Here is a 19,588-nt window from a genome sequence, read left to right as displayed (position 1 = left end):
AATCATGTAAAACAGCAACATTCAAACTTCCCCCCCCCCTTTTCAGCTTTAAAGGGTCCTTCTTTTTTCTTTTTTTCTTTTTCCTTGTCTTTTTCTCTTTTCCTTTTTCCTTTCTTTTCTTTTCTTTTTCTTTGGGATAGGGTCTGAGGTACAACTCAGGCTACTCTGGAACTCACAGTCCTCTGGCCGCTGCCTCTTGAGTGGTAGAAATACAGAATGGGTACCATACCTGCTTCTTATGGGTCTTAGCCAGTGTGAGCACTTCCTCCTCACTACATCCCTTGTTGAAGGACCAGCCATGTAACGGAGCACAGATCCCAGGAAGCACAACTCATTCTCTTAGGTAAGGAGGAAGAAAATTAATATTCAATGCGTTAAAGGAAGAGCCCCAAGCTGCACAATGACAGACCTCCCCAGAGAGTTTCTAGTTTGTGTCGTTCGCAGAGCAGATGACCAGAGTCACCTGGAGGATTTCTGTGTGAAGCCAAAGGGCAGCTACGCATTAGGCACAGTTGACTTGACGCATAAGTTCGTTAGGAGCAGCTAGAAACCACCCCTCATCTTCTTTGGAAGCTATTAGAACATGCTAGAATAAGTGTTCTGGCTGAGTACTATTGCCTCCTGCAGTTCCTGGGCCTGAAACTTTGTACACAGCAGGCTGTGAGTTGCTAGCGAACCAGCCTTCTATGTATACACAGAGTAAGTGATGGCCCCATAAAGCGTAGGTTTCTTTAATCTACTGAGGGAGCATCGCCGACAAGACACCACGAGGGCACAGCTGTGTTTACTCCAGGGTCACCTAGTGTTATTTATAATAAATGCTTTTGCTTTTGCACTTTGGATATGAAGTATGTTACCCCAGAACCAGACTCTGTTAATGGGCCCACATGGCTATGAACACACCAGCCGGTCCAAGGTTTTATAGCATCCATCACAGGACACCAGGATCCTTATTAAAGAGGAGAACTTTTACAGCATTTCCCAGAGCACTGTAGTTTTTTTGGAGTCAGCCCACAGGGAGAATGCTATGGTAAAAGATATTGCACTGTGGGCTGTTAGCTGGGGGCTGAGGACATGAAGGCACGGGAAAAAGTCATCAAATAGTATTTATTACGTGCTGTCCGAGTTTGACGCAGTGCTAGGAGCCATCCAAGGAAAGTTAGAACACTTGACACTCTCCCCCTTAGGAGCTTCTATTTGGAAAGAGAAAACTGAGGCATAAGTAAAAATTATGACCCACTTCTCCTTGTGCACTATGGAGTAAAAATATAATTAACTTTGATTTACAGTGTGCAGTACAAGCCCTGATCTTTTTAACCCCCCACCCCCACTCTGGGCCACCAGAAGTTCTTTTTCATTTCAACCCTGTGTAATATCTTATCAACTAGTCTCGGGCCCCTTTTCCTATTTAGGAAGTTGAGTTTACCAAATACAATCTTATCTCTCTTTTCAGGACTAAAAGATCTTGCAGTGTCCAACTGGCGTTTGAAGCTGGCCGGGTTGGTGTGCTCTGTGGTGAACTGCACAGTCAATGGGCCGGCTTTGATGTCGAAACCTGCTCTCTGCCTCTGCTAGCTGGGTGGCCTCGGACAAACTGCTCCACCAGCCAAGGTGTTCTGAGCCCTAGTGAGCCAGCAGCAGGCACTCTCCTGGTAATGGTGAGTGGAAAGTCCTGAGTACAGTGTGCGCCGCTGCAGCACGCATCAGATGATGGCTGCTATCATCCCTATCTAGACAGAGGGACAGCACAGCACGGTGTCAGGGCGTAGCCCAGAAATGTCAGTGGCTTGCAGCATAGGCTTTAGTTCCTTCCCATGCAGCTAGCTCCCTTCTCAGGGCTGACCCATCAATCCCCCTGCAGCTGAATATCAAGTGCTGATAGCTCACAGCTGTGCTTACCCCTCCCCACCTTCAGCGTTGCTCTCAGCCACCAGGGACTGCCTCTTCAGAAACTGTGCTCTTTCTCTCCGAACTGGGAGACAACCCTTTTTCTTGCTTTGGGGCAACTAGGAGGAACTATACCAGCCCCAGAGTTACCTGTAAGGCTAGCTACAGCCTCAGATGGTACCTTTCTGCGGGCCAATGTCCCCTTCTGTTGGGTTCAACATTTTTTACCAGAAGGCTCTTGCTAGGAAACCTATGGCCTCAGCCTGCTGGATCAGAGTCTATTTGAGAGGACTCCAACTGAAGCTGTTGCTTAGAAGTAAACTGCCTATTTTAATATTTTCTTGCCATTTGATGATTTCTTCAACAGATGATATGCACAAAACTTGTTGTTGAGGGGTAGGAGAGATGGCCCAGTGGCTGAGGGCTTATGCTGCTTTTCTAAAGGACCCAGGTTTGGTTCCAGCACCCATGCCAAACAGCTCATAAGAACATGGAACTCCAACTCTAGGTGATCCAATGCCCAATTTGTGCCCTCTGGGATACCTCCACACATATGGCATAGACTCATTCTGTGACTCCTGGACACCTACCTTCCTCCATCCTCATAGCCTGCAACAGCAAGCCCAGTTTTCCTGGACAATACTCCACCAGCCTCATCTGCTTCCCTGTTAATGGTTTATTTCTTTTATTTTTGCACTGGTGTTTCCACTTCTGCGCATGTGTAAGTGGATGTTGAATCCCCTGGAACTGGAGTTACAGACGTTGTGAGCTGCCGTGTGATTCCTAGGAACTGAACCTGGGTCCTCTGGAAGAGCAGCCAGTGCCACTAACCACCTAACCATCCCTCTACCTGCTCTGACTCGGTTAGTCGTCTCAGCTAGCTCCTCCTAGTCAGACAATGGAACACAGCCACAGGTGTCTAGGATGAGGATGTGGGCATCTTTGGGGACCGTGACCTTTCTTTCACACTAAGGGAACTTGAAGTATTTAACTAATAAAGAAAACCATGTAGACAAAACCAGGTAACAACAGTCAAGAAACCAAAAGTGACAGGAAGTTAGGTAACTGTAAGGGCAGGGCCATGCTTTGGCTGAATGAGCTACCCGACGGTGGGGTTAGCCAACACTCTGCCTAACACACCGTGTGGTAAGAGCCGAGTCTGGCAAATGGTGGTTATGTGCATCTTACATTAAACTGATACATGTGGGGTTTGAGTAGATCTCCCGCTCTGTTGGTAATGCTTGCTCAGTATGCAGGAGATTCTGGGTTTGATACCAAGACTTGATAAACCTCAGTCAGATGTGATGGCATGTGCTTGGAATCCCAGCACTCGGGAGATAGGGGCAAGATCAGGAGTTCAAGGACAGGATTGGCTCCAGAGCCAGTTGTAGGCTAGCCTGGGCTACATGAAACCATCGTCTCAGAAAGAGATGATAGGTAGATAGATGGATATCTGGCTACATTAAAAATACGTGGAGAAGTTGACAACTTTTTGTCAGAGGTTGTTGGGAGTATCTGGGCTAGGATGTCACATCAGGTTTCTGACCACTTGAGAGGCCTGGATACCATCCACCTCAGAGTGGGTTCAGGAATGACGATGGATGATTGATACTGGATATTCATCTCTTCAGAGCCACAAAGAACTTCCATTTGTGGCTTGGACTCAGCATTGGGGAACAGAGACGGGACAATGTGCACACAAAGAAAGCATCTCTGTTCAGGTGTGTCACTTTCCTAGGGGAGCTTCTTGCTCATGGTTGTTAATTAATTAATTTTTGCAGTATTGGAGATTGAACTCAGAGTCTTGCACTTATTCTACCACCAAGCCACATCTCTGGCCCTTTTATATGTTTATAGTACTGAACAAAAGTTCAAAAGTGCAGGCAAGACAATTCCAAAGGACGTGGTGACCTCATCAATCCCCCTGCCTCAGCAGAGTGGAGTGTCAAAGGCACCAGGGAAGTTCCTTGTGGATCTATGTAAGGACACTGAAGGTATGTTTTAAATAAACATACCAGACAATGTGCATCCCTCATGAGCCTCCCTTCAAAGCAGTCTCCTTGGAAGACGAATCACTTAGCCCCGAGATGCTGTTAAAAAGCTCCTGGTTCCTCTCCTTTTAGACACTGCAGTGCATTCTTTGGAGTATCCTGATGAGAGCACATATCTATCCTTTGAAGGTGGATTTGATTTTTAACAGCAGCCAAAATTCATCCAGATCAAAGCCTGGGAACTAAGGTGCACAATCAAGTTGAGGAATAATACCCTTTTGGGAAATGATGGGGATGGTAAAATTAAGACTAGTTTTCATAGGAGGTTTGTGTATGCTTATGGGATCCAAAAAGTAGGGACAATGGAAGTACTGGGAGACCAAATTAGCAGATTTTGAAACAAGACAATATACATGTGAAAGTGGCAAGTTTTTAGAATTTATTTTCTTTTAAATGCTGTTCTTTCCGAGGGGTCCTTTATCATAGCGTTTGGAATCATAAGCCCTGGGGTCTGTGCATCTCCAAGCAAAGTCGCCCAGCCTAGTTGGGTGCCACCATTGTGATGTGAAAAGGAGGGTTGTAGCATTAATCACATCGTATGACAACTGCCCATAACACATAAAGTCATCTGAATAAAGCAGAAGGCTGTGTATGTAAATTACCCAGCCTAGAGTCCATGGCGTGTAGAACGTGTAAATAGTGGTTATTGTTGTCCCCACTTGTCACACACTGACAAGCACACACACCCTACTTTTTGGTATTTGTGATGGATGCTATAGTCCTAATAAGGACTGTTGACTGACTCCCCTGGCTGGATCAGCTGCTCTCAAGTCTCCCTATAACTTCTTAGAAGCAGCTACTATTATGTTTACATGAAGTTAAGGACGAAGCTCTCCCAAGGTATTCAGCCAAGAAGCTATTGAGTCATACGCTGGTGTCTTTGTGCTTTCCACACTGTGGCTCCTCACACCTTGTTTGGACCCTTCTGCAGGAGGAAGGTTTCCAGTGTAGACAGTAGAGTCCCATTGCTTGATTCGAATATAATTCCTGCTTGTATCAAACATGGCCCAGGGAGCTGAAGATGAGGAACTGATCTTGGGCTCAGCAGAAACCAAACATGATTGTAAGCCTTGAGTAATAGATGGGGCATGCTGCATGGTTTTGCTCACCCACCACCTACTCATGAGGCACACACACCCGACCGGGTGCCGGGAGATACCATTCCAGGCTGTTCTGAAAGCCTTCAGTGATAACCTAAGTATGAAACACAGTCTCCCCGATAGTGGAGCATTCTCCTGAAAGCAGGAAAAGTGTGTCTATCAGATTGTGGCTGAATTCCAGTGGGAGTCGAGGAGGTGACAGATAAGAACACTTTATGTTCTTCCTCAGCCTACAAGTTGACACTCTGATCATGCGCTTTTCCTAACACACGTCCCTTGAGAGTGCCTTGTTATCTGAGGCTGGGGATTGCCTGGTGATCGACCCCCTTGCTAACCTGGGACAATCTCCACCATAGTGCTTTCCCACATTGCCATGTTAAGTCTGAATGGCCAAAGGTGTCTGACTGGTCTGGAGTGTTTGTTTATTTTCTTGTATACATTTGTTTCTCTTCCATCTGTTCCCGGGTGACTCAGTGCCAGGTTGTTCTGGAAGTAGAATTCAGACTTCCTGCATTCTTCTTTCATCTGATCCTGGGTGACTTAGTGCTAGAATCCTTTAGAACTTCTAGGAATGACTCAATGGACTCCAGGTCGTGTCTTTTGAGGAAATTGGGATACACACACACACACACACACACATATGTATTTATTTACATGGGCTCATCTGCTACATGCTTTTATTTGTTCTGTGCTATTGTTGGAATAACATCTGTTGATGGCCACTTCTGTGCCTTCTGCCTGCCTTGGGAAGGGGCAGAGTTTCAGAAATTCCAATTCGTGTTAGTGACAAAGTGCATATGGAATTACATCATCATTTACAGGTATCTCCGGGATCTTTCCTCCTGAATTTGTCACCGTCTCTCAAGTTCTCACTATGTGAAAATCCTGCTGCTTCCTGGTTGTATGTCGCCTCCCCCTTACGTCACTCTCGGCGCCATGTTTTATAGACACGGAGTTGTTGCTTTGTCAGCGTTAAGTCTTTAGCTCAGAAATAATAAGCTACAGCTACTTATGCAGTTCAAGGCTAGCCTGTGCTACATGAGAACTTTGCTTAAAAAAAAAAAAAGCACTGGGACTGTTGCTCAATTGGTGTGATGCTTGCTTAGCTTACACAAGCCCTGGGTCAGCCCCCCAGGATGCATTAACCAGGTAGTAAACCTCAGTTCGAGTTCAAGACCAGCCTGGGATCTATGAGACCCTATCTCAAAGAACAAAAGAAAAATCAAAGAAATAAAAAATAGGAGCTGGAGAGCTGGCTTGGTGGTTCAGAGCACTTGCTGCTCTTGCAAGAGAACCCAGGCTCGATGAGATGGCCTATAACCACGCCCAAGTCCAGTTCCAGGAGGTCTGATGCCCTCTTCTGACCTTCTCGGTCACATTCACTGTACATCTAGACACATGTTCTGGCAAAACACTCAAACACATGAAATAAATTAACTAAACATTTAAAATTCAGCTAAGTGATATTGTTTACAGATACTGTTGGTTTTGAGACAGGGCCCGCTGCGTAGCACAGCCTGGCTTGGGAATCCTCTTTCCTTTTCTTCCTAAAGAGCCGGGGTGCACGACCACACGGCTTCAAGAATGCTTTATTAAGTACTAAGAGTAAGATGACCTTCTCTAGCTCATTCCCTCACCAGTACATGAGTGTGATTCCCGAGAATATCAAATGTGTGAGTCTTTATGGCCCCCCAAGCCATTAGTCTCTATCTGAACCCAAATATTATTTATTTCTTTCATTAACATACTAAATGCTTGTTGAACGAGTGACTGACTTCATTCATGAATGCCTACCGTGTCCCTCCCCAGGGAATGTCTTTGAGGAGTTGACAACCTGGAGAAGGAGAAAGACTTGTAAACAGAAGAGCCCATTCAGTTTAACTTTCTCTCATTCTCTTTTACTCATTATTATAATTAAAATTTAATTTACTTAGTGCTAGTCCATCCCAGGCAGGTTGCTGGTTGCTGTAGGATACGTCTGCCCACTTACCTTGCAGAGCAGCTATCACTGACCCAACAATAAGCTTAGGAGAAGGGAGCAGAGGCAGGGCCTGCATCAGTCTGTCATTTATGGGGCTGGGACTCCTCAGCTTCCTTGCTCTGCCCTCCCCCTGACTCAAAGTTCATTTGCTCAACTAGTCAGAACCCCTTGGTGTTTGCTCTACTGCAAGCTAAGCATTGTGTGGCAGGCTGTAGATAGATAACTAGATAGATTAAATATCTAGATAGATAGATGTAATGTGAGATTGTATATTACCTTTTGTTAGAAAGCTTACTCTAATATGTTTAATCAGTAAAAGACTATAATGATGTCTTTTTAGGCACCGCAATATATTACATATATAACTCTCTCTCTCTCTCTCTCTCTCTCTCTCTCTCTCTCTCTCTCTCTTTCTCTCTCTCTCACACACACACACACACACACACACACACACACTCATCATTGAGTATTGTTAAATGCACTTAGGTCAGAATTTTTAAACTGCCCCTCCCTAGTTCTTCCATTGATCTGTGCTCATGACTTTTAAAAGAAAACAAACATTTTATTTCTCTGCGATAGCAACCATTATGTTTTCCTTTTATTGGTGAGAAGAGCCCAGGGCATGTGTCCTAGCCTCAGTTTCCCTGTGTTAAAGCTGGGGTGTTGAGTTTAGTGACTGTCAAGGACCTGACAGCTGCATGGCCAAGTGTTTGTTTTGGTTCTGTGCCCATCTTGCCCCAGGATCTCCAGAAGTTGGTAATACTGGGAAAGTTATTTTTTGGCCTGGTTTAATTTAACTTTTTCAGAGTACATTTCTATCAGAAGGTAGTCGAGCCCTATTGTCAGAGATGTGTCTTGAAGGTATTTCCAAACTTGTTTCTTATTCTTCGCTTGACAAGGGCTGTCACGGGCTCCATCACTCCTAGGCTAACAGCTACCAATAAACAGAGAATTATTTCCCACCAACTAACACACTGTTTACTTTCCAGAAAAATTGCACTTTCCAATCTGACAGTTGATCAAGGGCGTCCTGCTGCTGTCAGCAGGAAGAAATGTTTAAACACAGAGATGGGAGTTTAAACATTTTCTCATTATCACAGAATAAGAAGAAAAAACACAAATAAATAAATAAGTAAAAAATGGCACCCAGCCTCTCCGGCCCCCTGCTGGGAGCGTAATGAAGCTGTGTCATGTGACCAGGAGGAGTGGGCTTTTATCTCTGGCCTCAGTATCTTACTCAAGTGACACCTGTCACATGACCCAACTTGGGTCTTTTATCTGCCTTCCCCTGGCACCCTTTTGGGAAATTGTCATTTCCAGAGCCTTGTGGCCTTTAACAGCCATTGTCATGGGCACCGTGGGCACCATTAGAATCTCTTAAGATTCCCCAATTATGTTTAAACACACTAAATGATAAAACTAAAAGAAAAACTCCAAAATGACCCAGTGGGGGTGGGGGTGGGGTGGAGAAGAAACTATTGTGCTTCTTACATTTCCTGCGACTTTGCAGGGTTTGGAATCTGTCTGGTGAAGTCGGATCTGTGTTTTCAAATGCTGGTCATCAAATTTGAACCTGTTCATTAGAACAGGAGTTCAGGCAGCAAAAGCCAAGTGTCTGAACTGTGGCCACACTTAGCCAGTTCATGGAATCACAGCAAAGGCAGAGGCAGGCAAGGGGGCTGCTCCCTTCCATCTCAGGCCCAGCCCAACTCTGGAACCTGGCTTACCTGGGGTCCTTACTGTCCTGTCTTCTTCTGAGGTCTTTGGCACACTTCACTCCTCTGTGTCATTTGTCCTTTTCTGGGTCCCTGGAGCCACCTGCACTGCCATCCCCACTAGCAGTTTTTATAGAGCCTACTATGCAGCAGGCACTGTTTAACCCCAGGGCGCTGGCTAAGCCTAGGCAGCTCTCTGAGATGCCATCATCACTTATACTTTAAAAAGAGGATGTGAACGTGGTGGCTCACGCCTGCAACCCCAGCACTCAGAAGGTTTAGGCAGAAGGACTGCCACAAGTGTGAGGCTAGCCTGGACTACAGGGTGATATCTGTCTCAGAAAACAAACAAGAAGACTCCAAAGTGCAGAGGCACAGCAGGAAGCAGAAGCCAGATTTGAATAAAAGGAATAGGATTCTAGATTTTAAACACAGCTTAAAGCGTAATAGCTTTAAATTTTATATTATTATATGTGTTGGTATTTTGCCTGCATTTGTGTCTATGTACCCCATGTGTGCCTGGTGCCCTCAGAGGCCAGGAGGGGCGGCAGATCCCCTGGAACTAGAGTTACACAGTTGTGAACTGGGAAGTGAACTTAGGTCCTCTGGAAGTGCTCTTAACTGCCAAGCCCTTATTAGTATTTTTGTTTGTGTAACTTTTCCTTTGCTCCCATCACCTGAGTCACATTAACTAAGCTTTTGTTTTCTTTTTCTTTCTTTTCTTTTTGTTTGGGAAAAGGTCTCACTATGTAGCCCTGGCTAGCTTAGAACTCTATACAGTCCATGTTCCTTCAGACTCTCGGAAAGTCTGCCTCCTGAGAGCTGGGATTAAAGGTGTGGCCCATCACTTTCCCTTCAAGCTCCGAATCCTATTTATTCCTTGTACAGTTATCTTATGAGCATGACCACGCACCAGGGAGTGCATGGATATTTAGTGAGGGATGAAGCAGAAACCATGGCAGAAGCCAGGAGTGGCAGCATGGGACCCGTTACAGATGGCTGTGAGCCACCATGTGAGTGCTGGGAATTGAACTCAGGACCTCTGGAAGAGCAGTCAATGTGTTGTTTAACCACTGAACCATCTTTCCAGCCCCAAGATCATATCTTAAAAAAATAAAATACAGCAGAAAACAAAACAAAATATGGTAGCAGAGTGCATTCATTTAAGGTATTTATTAAGTAGCAGTTTGTCTTTGGGGGCGTGGCCACTGGAAGGCTGCCCAACTGCCAGGGGATGGCCTCCTACCCGTGCACTTGTGGATGACACTAATCAGACTTAGTCCATTAAAAAGAGGCAGCATGAAGAATGTTGGGAGGAGGACATGCTGAGAGGGACCTGGGGAGATTTGGGAGGAAGAAGTTAGTGGTGGATGTGACAATCCATTATATATGTATATGGAATTCTCAAAGAACACATTTGTTAAAGGCAAAAGTGTTAAAAAACAAAAATCAAGATAAAAAGACCAGGCACTCTTTTCAAGGTATCTTATCAGTGACTGCAATAAAGGTTCTTGTGGAGTTTGCCTCCTAGAAGGGGAAAAACAGGAACAGTCACAAAAAGTAAATCACAAATTTCTGAGCATGAAATCGAGTGAGTCCCTGTGCTAGGGATATGGAGCAGGCTCGGGGGAGGGGTGGGGCGGTTAGTGCACAGGAGGCTCCCTGGTCACACAGGTGCCGCACAGGAAGATGCCATGAGACGTGACTGTGAGCAATGGCTTGATGCAGGCAAGGACGTTGTCTGTGAGGGTTGTTTGGAGACTGAGCCGGACAAAGCCAGGGAGGTAGAGCAGGTTCTTTTATTTTAGCCCCAGATGCTGCCAGCTTCATCATCTCTCTTGTGCCCACAAAAGCAGGGAACCTCCCGGCCCTCGCTCTCTCTTGCTCTCCCTATGGCTATTTCATCTCCTCCTCTGTCCTTTCAGGAGAGGGTTTCTGAAAAGGTTGACTTCTGTTTTCTGGCCAACTCCTTTAACCCGTTCTGCTTTTTTACAAATGGATGCAGCTCTCCTGTACGTTACTAGGGATCAGTGGCCAACAAATCATGGCCCTTTAGTAGTTCAGTCTGCCCTATTTTAACCGTAGACAGTTGGGGAGTGCATATAAGCACAGCCTTTTGCAGTTTTTACATTTTTTAACTTTTTAAAAATTTCACATATATGGGTATTTTGCTGACATGTATGTCTGTGCACCGTGTGTGTATGCAGTGTCCGTGGAAACCAGAAAAGGATGTTGGATCTCCTGGGACTGGAGTTACAAACAGTTGTGAGCTGACACTTTCTACCTGCTAATGTTTTTGTCTTTTTAGCCTATTTTATGTTGCTCTAATAAAATACCCAAGACAGGGTATTTTATGAAGTAAGAGCTTCATTGGGCCACACAGTTATGATGGCTATAGAATCCAAAGAACATGGAGCCAGTGTCCAGGTGACATTACCCTGGCAGTGTCGTGACAACAGAACAGTGAAAAGAGACTCTCTGTGAGCATGCATGGTGGCATACTCTGAAACAATGTGTTCTTGAGATAACTAATTTGCTCTGTGAGAGCAACATTAATCCCTGCTGCTAAGAAAGCAGTGACCCCAAGCCCAAATGCTAGACACCACTTTTTTTTTTTTAAGACTTATCTTATTTATTTGGGATTGAAGACATGTGTGCCACATGAGTGCAGCTGCCTTTAGCAGCCAGAAGAAGGTCTGCACCCTCCTGGAGCTGCTGTCACAGGCAGTAGTGAGCCACCCAACCTGGCTGCTGAGAACTGAACTTGAATCCCCTCGAAAAGTAGCAAGCACTGTTCTTAACCATTGAGCCATAGATCCAGCCTCTCAGAGCCCATTACTTAAAGTTACCATGACACTGGGGATGAAGCCTTTAACACATGAGCCTTTAGAAGTGTCCTAGCATTCTCTGTTACCAATTCTTCATTCTCCCAGCGCCCACCCCCACCACCACCCCCATGTAGGTCTGGTGTGTAGTCAGTTCTCTTTCTCCCAGCCCCTGAATGTGGGTCCGGTATAGTTCCTGTGTATCTTCTCTCTGTGCATGTTCTCCTGGGCAGCCACATCTGGTGATTTCAAGGACAACCACAATCAGGTGATACCAAGACATAGCGGTTCTCTGTTCTCTGCAATTAGGCTAACAGTTTTATTGATGAACATAGTACTTCAAACTCAAGATAACTGGATATGAGTTCATAACCTTCTCTTCCAAACTCATCATTTGACTATGCATGGTGTAGATTCCAGGACAGGAAGCCCTCAGCTATTCTTTACTGCCCACTGCCCTCCCCAACCCTACCTACTAGACCGTACAGGCAATCACTAGAGGAGATCTAGGCCATGCCTGCCAATAGTCATCGGTCTTCTACTGTGGTAGAGTCCTGCATCTGTTGTCTAGTTCAAAAATCGGAATCTTGTCCCTCAGGAACAGGGAGTCTACCTCAGGTCAGAAGGAAACTCCGAACACTCTAAAGCCTCCGAGCCTGTGTGCATTTCAGGAGCAGAGATGAGACAATCTAGCCAGTGAGATGTAAAACCATGTTCACACAAATGCTCATGAGCACGTGGTAGCTCATGCTTGTAACCCCAGCATGCAGGAGGCCGAGGCAGGAGGAGTGAGCTCCAGGCCAGCAGCCCAGGCTACAGAGTGAGACCACTTTGTTTAAAAAGTTTAAAAACAGCAGCCTGGCAGTGGTGGTGCACTTCCTAGCACTCTGAAGGCAGAGGCAGGAAGATCTCTGAGTTTGAGGCCAGCCTGGTCTACAGAGTGAGTTCCAGGATAGCCAGGGCTACACAAAGAAAACTTGTCTTGAAAAAGCCAGATAGAGATAGATAGGTAGAGAGAGAGAGAGAGAGATAGAGAGATAGAGAGATAGATAGACCAACCCAGAGGAAGACACACAGAGAGGCAGTGTAGCACATTGCAAAAAGGAACATAGAGGAGGTCCAGTGATCCCCCAAGTCCATCCTTAGGCTATTGACATGAGAAAATGTGGAATGTGCCGGGATGTAGCTCGGTGGTACAGTGCTTGCCTAGCATGTGTGAAGGCCTGGCTTTGACTGCCAGTGCTGCAGAAGGAGAGAGGAAGGGAGGGAGGGAGAGGGAGAGGGCATAGTTCATCATTCTTGTACAGTGTCCACCTTCTTTCCTAATCTCTATATTATTCTAATTTTAGCATTTCTACTGCCAAAGTAAGTCCCCTTAAGGGGAATGTTAGTATTTTGTGTTTCTAGTTCTTAGATGTTTGCTGACTGAGTCAGTAGATTAGGATGCATATTTTTGTATCCTTGTTCATTTTGGACTCCCACAATACCTTCCTGCATTATCCAGTGGTCATACTCTCAATACTGATGGTAAACTTCAGTTAATTCAACACTGTGCATGTTGGGTCTTCTCAGGACACACTGTCCTTCTTAGAGATAGGGAAGAGCTAGAAGTACAAAATCTGAGGCTCAGAGGCTCTAAGATGATAGACTAAGATAGCAAACAGTACCTTGGGGATTCATTTATGAAAGGTGTTAAGAGTAACCAAAAGATGCCACCTCCAGGAAAAGACCTTAAGCTGTTTGGTTCTAAAAAACCTAGTTGCTCAGGGTGTATGGCTTTCTTCTATAAGCTAATCTTCACTGCTTTCTCCCAGAGAGCTCACTTTTAAAATGGTGAAAGTTTAGAGACTAACTCTAAGGTATTTTTAGATGCACTTACCTAAAACATTAAAATATGTTAGCAGGTCTCATTACCAACTTTCACAAAAACCCTGACACTCTGCCAGCACTGCCCAACCGAATGTCCTACAGTAATGGAACAGAGCTTTCTGCATGGGAGGCATTAAGCCACACGTGGCTACTGAGCCCGGAAATGTGAGACAGGGACTGCTGTTTTAGACTTAATTTAATCACTTAAATTGAAATATTTAAGGGCAAGGGATGTAGTCCACTTGCCTTGCATGCACAAGGCCCTAGATTCAATCCCAGAACCAACAACAATGGCAAAAAGAGGTGAAGACAAAGATGGAAAGATGGAAAGATATAATACTTTGATCACCAAATTTGGACAGTTCAGGTGTGTGTTTTAAGTTCCTGGTCAGGAAAGGTTAAATTATACTTAGTAGCAACTCCAAGATATTAGTGGCTTAAAGCAGTAAAAAGGTTTTTGTTTGTTTGTTTGTTTTGTGTGTGGGTGCAGGTATGGGCCTGTGTGTGTGTGTGTGTGTGTGTGTGTGTGTGTGTGTGTGTAAGGGGGATGGTAGGTGCATGTGTGAATGCAAATGTTGTTAGAGGTCAAAGGAGATTAGATACCCTGGAGCTGAGGTTCCAGGTGGTAGTGAGATCCGTGATGTGGATGCTGGGATCTACTAGGAGGTAACTTAGGACCTCTGCAAGAGCAGTGTGGGTTTTTAACCCCCGGACCCATCTCTTCAGCCCAACTATAAAGTTTTATTATCTCTCTGTCCCACTCTATGTGTCATTTGGGAACTCTGTTCTTTATCTCCTTGTCCAGGCCTCATCCTGTGCGCTTTAGTCCAAGCAACAGTGAAAACAAAACAAAGCAAACCCTAGAGCCTCGCTTTGGGCATCGGATGAATGCTCCGCCCACATGCCCATCACTTCCTCTCACAACCCATTGGCTAGAACAAGTCATGCTGTTTCCCCCACCCCCACCCCCACCCTGCCCACTAACCGGAAGTACTATTTGTTACGAGGACACCCGTCTGATTATGGATGATCCAGAGACCGAAATTCTGAAGGACTAGCAGTAATGGCTAAGGGTTCCTAGTCAAGTGGAGAACAATAATTATGTTTTAAAGTGCCAAGTGTGTCTCTATCAAAGGAATCAATAAAAACGTGGGAAGAAAGATACACAAATAGCAGGAAAACGTATTTTACAAAATTAAGGAATGAAGGAAAATTTCAATGTTTTAGAGCCATATACATAACTTTTATTAATTGTTCCAATAGGCAGACCCATTGAAAGAGAGAGAAAAAAAGCACAAACACAATTTGTCTTCCTCTTAAAGTTAAAGCTGATAATTTTGTTTGTTTTGAGATTGGGTTTCTCTGTGAAGCCTTGACTGTCCTGGAACTCACTCTTTAGACCAGGCTAGCCTGCTTCTGCCTCCTGAGTGCTGGGATTAAAGGGTGTGCACCTCCACCTCATGGCTAAAGGGGACAATTTTATTCATTTAACAAAAAAGAAAGAAAGAAAGAAAGAGAGAGAGAGAGAGAGAGAGAGAGAGAGAGAGAGAGAGAGGAAGGAAGGAAGGAAGGAAGGAAGGAAGGAAGGAAGGAAGGAAGGGAAACGTGCTTTCCTAGAAAATAAAACCAGCCTGTCTATTCTGCAGCTACAGGACCGTATAGAACCCCAGTGAGCCAGTCTGTCACAGACATTCTGAGGCCATGCTCGGAAATCTGCAAGACCAAATGACCTCACTTCCAACTAGGAACCCTGGCTATTGCTCTCCATATCACCCAGAAAGCAGAAGAAGCCACCACTGTGGTGGGGACTTCTGCAGAGGGGCAGGAGCCCGCCAGCCCCTTTGCCTTGTGACAGCATATACCACTGCAAGGATGGTTCTCTGGCTTCTGGGATTTCACTTACAGCAGTTTGTCCCTCTATGTGGCTTGTCCCACTGCCTGGCTCTTCCTGGCAGTCCACCTTGGAATATGCAGCAGAGCTGGAGCTGGGGAATCACAGGCTTTGGGGACAGAGTTTGTGCATCAAACTGAAGCGATTTTCATCTGATCCTGAGTGTTCTCTGTAAACTTGACTATGTCTTAGTATTGGTAAGAAGATTACACAAGATTAGATCCACAAACTAAAAGGTGCGTAGGAAACATCTATTTCATAGAATGCTTTCTTTACAGTGTGGTATGTGATACATGGAGTTGAGCTTAATGATGTAAATGTGCCCAGATCAGAAGAGGCTAAGCTGTCTTTCTTCTTGTGGGGCGTCATCTTAGTCTTTCATTTCTGTAGCCTGAAGGGATTAGCATTATCTGTTGGGGGCAGCTAGATTATATAATTAATTCACCTCATACTTAAAAGCACCACTTCCCACTAAGTCACAGCCTTACTTAAGTTGTAGGCATTTAAAACCCAACGTGTAAGAATTCAAATCAGATAAAAACTGACAGGAATAAGTATTGTTTTGACTTGCAGCCGATTAGCCAGGTCTGCATCCCCTGAATCATGACCCAATGGGAAACATCAGCTGCCTCTTCAATAGTAGAATGGTCTACAAATCAGATAGAGATGTGATGACCAGAAAGATCTCAGACACTGGACACAGCTAAACTCAAGGTCTCCACTTGAACCCTGGCATAGTTAGTGCCTTAGAGAAATTTCTTAACTTCTCAGAGCCGCTGGGTCCACGCTCATACAGTGGAATAATAACAGTAGTGCTTATTTCAGTGAGTTGTAAGAATAAGGTGTGCACTTTCTCTGATTTGTGCAAGTGGTCACTGGAAATCCTTGACCTGAACAGGTTTGATATCCCATCCCATATCAGCACTGGCGTGTTTCTAGGTTGACTAGGATCTGTTCTTTGCATACTCACCCTGTCAGCCCCATTCAGCCCACACAGTTCACCTCGCAGGTGCAGGGGGCAGGCTTTGTCCAATGGCTTGCTCATATACACAAAGACAGCTTTCTGGGGGATTATCTGCATGTATTCCCCCCTCTTCTTTCATCTCAGATACTGGGTGGGTAGTTACCATTTTAAAATTCTCTCTTAATTGGTCCTTCCTCCTAAAGGATACATAGTGGTTTCTGGTTTCTAGGCCACTATATTGCCTGAGATGATCCCTTGATGAAGTAATTTGAGTTTCCCAAGCTTCCTTAGGAGGCTCTGTAAAAAGTGGGAGGTGTGTCAGCCGGGAGGATCTCCTGCTGAGGGCTCCCTGTGTGCACATGTGCCTGATGGTGCCCCAGAGATTGAATTGCGTCTCTGGAGCTCTGGTATCTCCACCATCAATGGGAGCTTAGGTTTCTTGTCGCTTTTGCCATCGCTGAAGACAATTAGGATTCAGTAGTGGGTGATAGCTGAAACTCAACTCTAGCCAGCAGCCCAATTTGAACTCCTGAAATCTGGGCGTATTTAAGTAATAAACTTAGATAACCACTAAAGAAAGGAGGAAGAACATACCCCAGGGATCATCACAAATAGTCCCAAGCAAGTCCATTTGTTGACAACTTTATCCAAGAGACCACATTCCCTACAGACCTCTCTAAGCCAGGCTAATCCCCTCCACGCCACAGAAGTCTTTCAGCTGGGAAAAACTGTAAGGGAATACAAGCATGGCAGGCCTCAGCAAGCTCTGGCTCTAGAACTTTCCAGATGTCCGTCTCCCAATCTGTCCGGTAAAGAAATGGAATTTTGGGTCCAGGGACTCATCAAAATGGTTGAAACTGTTCTGAAGAGATAACTCTTTTCATGTCATCTTAGTTTTTCTTTCTTTCTTCCTTTCTTCCTTTCTTCCTTCCTTCCTTCCTTTCTTTCTTTCTTTCTTTCTTTCTTTCTTTCTTTCTTTCTTTCTTTCTTTCTTTCTTTCTTTCTTTCTTTCTCTTTCTTTCTTTCTTTCTTTCTTTCTTTTTCTTTCTTTCTCACTCTCTCTCTCTTTCTCTCTCTCTTTCTTTCTTTCTTTCTTTCTTCCTTCCTTCCTTCCTTCCTTTCTTTCTTTCTTTCTTTCTTTCTTTCTTTCTTTCTTTCTTTCTTTGTTTTTAGGTAACAATAATAGCAATAACCTTTCATTGCACTCTTCCTGTATTATATCCTTGTCTTGAACATCATGTTTTAAATATTCCAGGCAGCCAGAGAGAGAACACAGATCTCTGATCCAGTATGAAATAGGGCACGAAGCTTCGTCGTAAGCTGACACAAGGAGACCGTGTGGCTACAGGCCTGAGAGGGAAAGAAGGATGAAGAAAGTCAAACGACGACAGTGAGAAGACACAGCCTGAGTAGGGGAAACTTGTTAAACCCAGGTGCAGTCACCTAAGGAATTTCCACACTTAGGTTTTTAAAAGGTGATAATAAGAGATTGCAGAGGCAACATCTTAGAATAGTCATTACGTCTCTTATTTATTGTTATGTGTGTGGGTGTCTTGCCTGCAGGTATGTCTGTGTAACACATACATGCAGGGCTTAAGAAGGCCAGAAGACGATGCTGTACTTCCTGGGACTGGAGTAACAGACGGTTGCCAGCCACCAGGAGGGTGTTGGGTATCAAATCTGACCCTGAGAGAGAGCAGCCAGCACTCTTAAGCACGGAACATCTCCCAGCCACAGAGGTAACTTCCTGCCCATCCTAATGAGAACCAGGAAAACTTTAAAAGAACACAGTGTGGTAATATAAACTTTAATTCCAGCAACTGAGAGGCAGAGGTGGGTGGATCTCTGTGTGTTCCAGGACAGACAAGGCTACAAAGTGAGACCCGTTAAGAATATTTAAAAATCTCCCTCTGACTTCACAAACTACAGTTGTAACTCTCCACATCTGTGGGTGGGACCAGAGCAAGTTGTAAGGTGACATATGAGAGTCACCTGTGAAAGGGGCTGGTGTAGCACTTCAGCTCCTTGCCATGTCTTTGCTGTGGGCACCAACATCTATTTAAAAGTCTCAAACTGATATTTTTGTGGCTCTACTGAAAGTCTCGATTTTGAGGAACTGCTGCGAGTCACCAAGTCCTAATACCCCAATCTACATTTCGAATCTCCTGAAAAGTGAATATTTTGACATAACTTGGATTCAGAGGAAAAGATTTACAGACCCTCAGTGTCCATTTAGGCTCCTTAACTCTAGTCCTCTCCAGTTTTACAGATCCCAAGTCATTTATTACACAGTTTGAGTGTTGTAGCTTTTCCTGGTTGTGGTTCATCTCCCACAGGCTTCATCCCTGTGTTAGGACAGAGCATGGGGATATTGCAAGATTACTCCTAGAAAGGCCAAATCTGCCTCCTCCCTCCCGCCATTGCTAGAATTGATCACCACATACCTTATTGAATTGATTTTCCATCATGACCAATTTTATTCTATAGGTAGCAGTTCTTTGTGAGAGCCCTCTGTAGATCAGAAAGGCAGGGTCCTCTGTCTCCCTTCTGGCGGCTCATCAAAATGGTTGACAAAATTAGGGGTAGAGAGATGCTCAGTGGCTAAGAGCACTTGCTGCTCTTGCAGAAGACCCAGGTTCTGTCTCCAACACCCACGTGCTGACTCACGTTTTGGGGATCTGGTGCTATTTTTTGGCCTCCCACGTTTTGGGGATCTGGTGCTATTTTTTGGCCTCCCAAGGAACCAGACATACATGTGATACACATACTTACATGAGACAAAACACTCACAAATAAAATTAAAATCTAAGTAATTTTTTTTTTAAAGTAGGATGAGTCTGTAGCAACCAAAAAAGCAATAGCAACACTAGGTAGGCAAACATTGGAGCACCTTTGTTGGGGCTGGGGCTAGAATATTTCCCTAGCATGCGGCAGGCCCTGGGTTCAGTCTCCAGTTCAAGAGAGAATGGCGGTTTTGACAATGGTGTAAGGGATTAACCCTTCACTTTGGAGACTGTACTTTGAGTACACCCTGCTCTTGAGTAGTTAGTTTGAAATGGCACAAGAAGAAAAACAAAAACAAATCCCCAAAAAACTCTGCCCTAGAAAATGTTTTTCATGGGGAATACCACATGGTTATATTGCTGATAATAATTTCAGTTGTTCATGGTTAAGACACAAACTTAGGCTTTTTGTAAAATGCTCTGGGAAACAGCTTTAATTCTAATTTTTTTTTAAAGACAAACCATTGCTGAAGAGCCAGAAGACAGACATGTTTGATTTGTAGACACCTTTAAATCGGGAAA

The 19,588-nt window shown here is 44.7% G+C and overlaps 1 protein-coding gene and 1 long non-coding RNA gene across 8 annotated transcripts in view; one reads left to right on the top strand and one right to left on the bottom strand.

Moving 5' to 3' along the window:
* Nucleotides 1-1,504: 1,504 nt before the first annotated feature.
* Gm51625 lies at nt 1,505-19,056 on the top strand. Of its 2 annotated transcripts, none has more exons than XR_003947833.1 (3): nt 1,505-1,658; nt 17,539-17,716; nt 17,847-19,056. It is a non-coding gene; the product is annotated as a predicted gene, 51625 (long non-coding RNA). The 2 variants fall into 2 exon arrangements; XR_003947832.1 differs by having other exon boundaries at nt 17,539-17,758.
* The window catches only part of Cdk15 (cyclin-dependent kinase 15), a 95,637-nt gene continuing 93,454 nt past the window's right edge, over nt 17,406-19,588 (bottom strand). For 4 of the 6 annotated variants that reach the window (XR_373255.4, XM_006496049.4, XM_006496048.4 and 1 more), the window contains one exon: nt 17,548-17,633. The gene's annotated coding sequence lies outside the window, so the exon portion shown is untranslated. Of the gene's footprint in view, nt 17,634-19,588 lie in introns of all 6 variants that reach the window. The other 2 variants (NM_001033373.3, NM_001356389.1) reach the window with 1 other exon arrangement.

Source organism: Mus musculus, chromosome 1, assembly GCF_000001635.26.
Source record: "Mus musculus strain C57BL/6J chromosome 1, GRCm38.p6 C57BL/6J".
In the NCBI taxonomy this organism is placed as follows: domain Eukaryota; kingdom Metazoa; phylum Chordata; class Mammalia; order Rodentia; family Muridae; genus Mus; species Mus musculus.
Note: the sequence above shows the minus strand (reverse complement) of the source record. Positions and strands in the feature narration are given on the sequence as shown.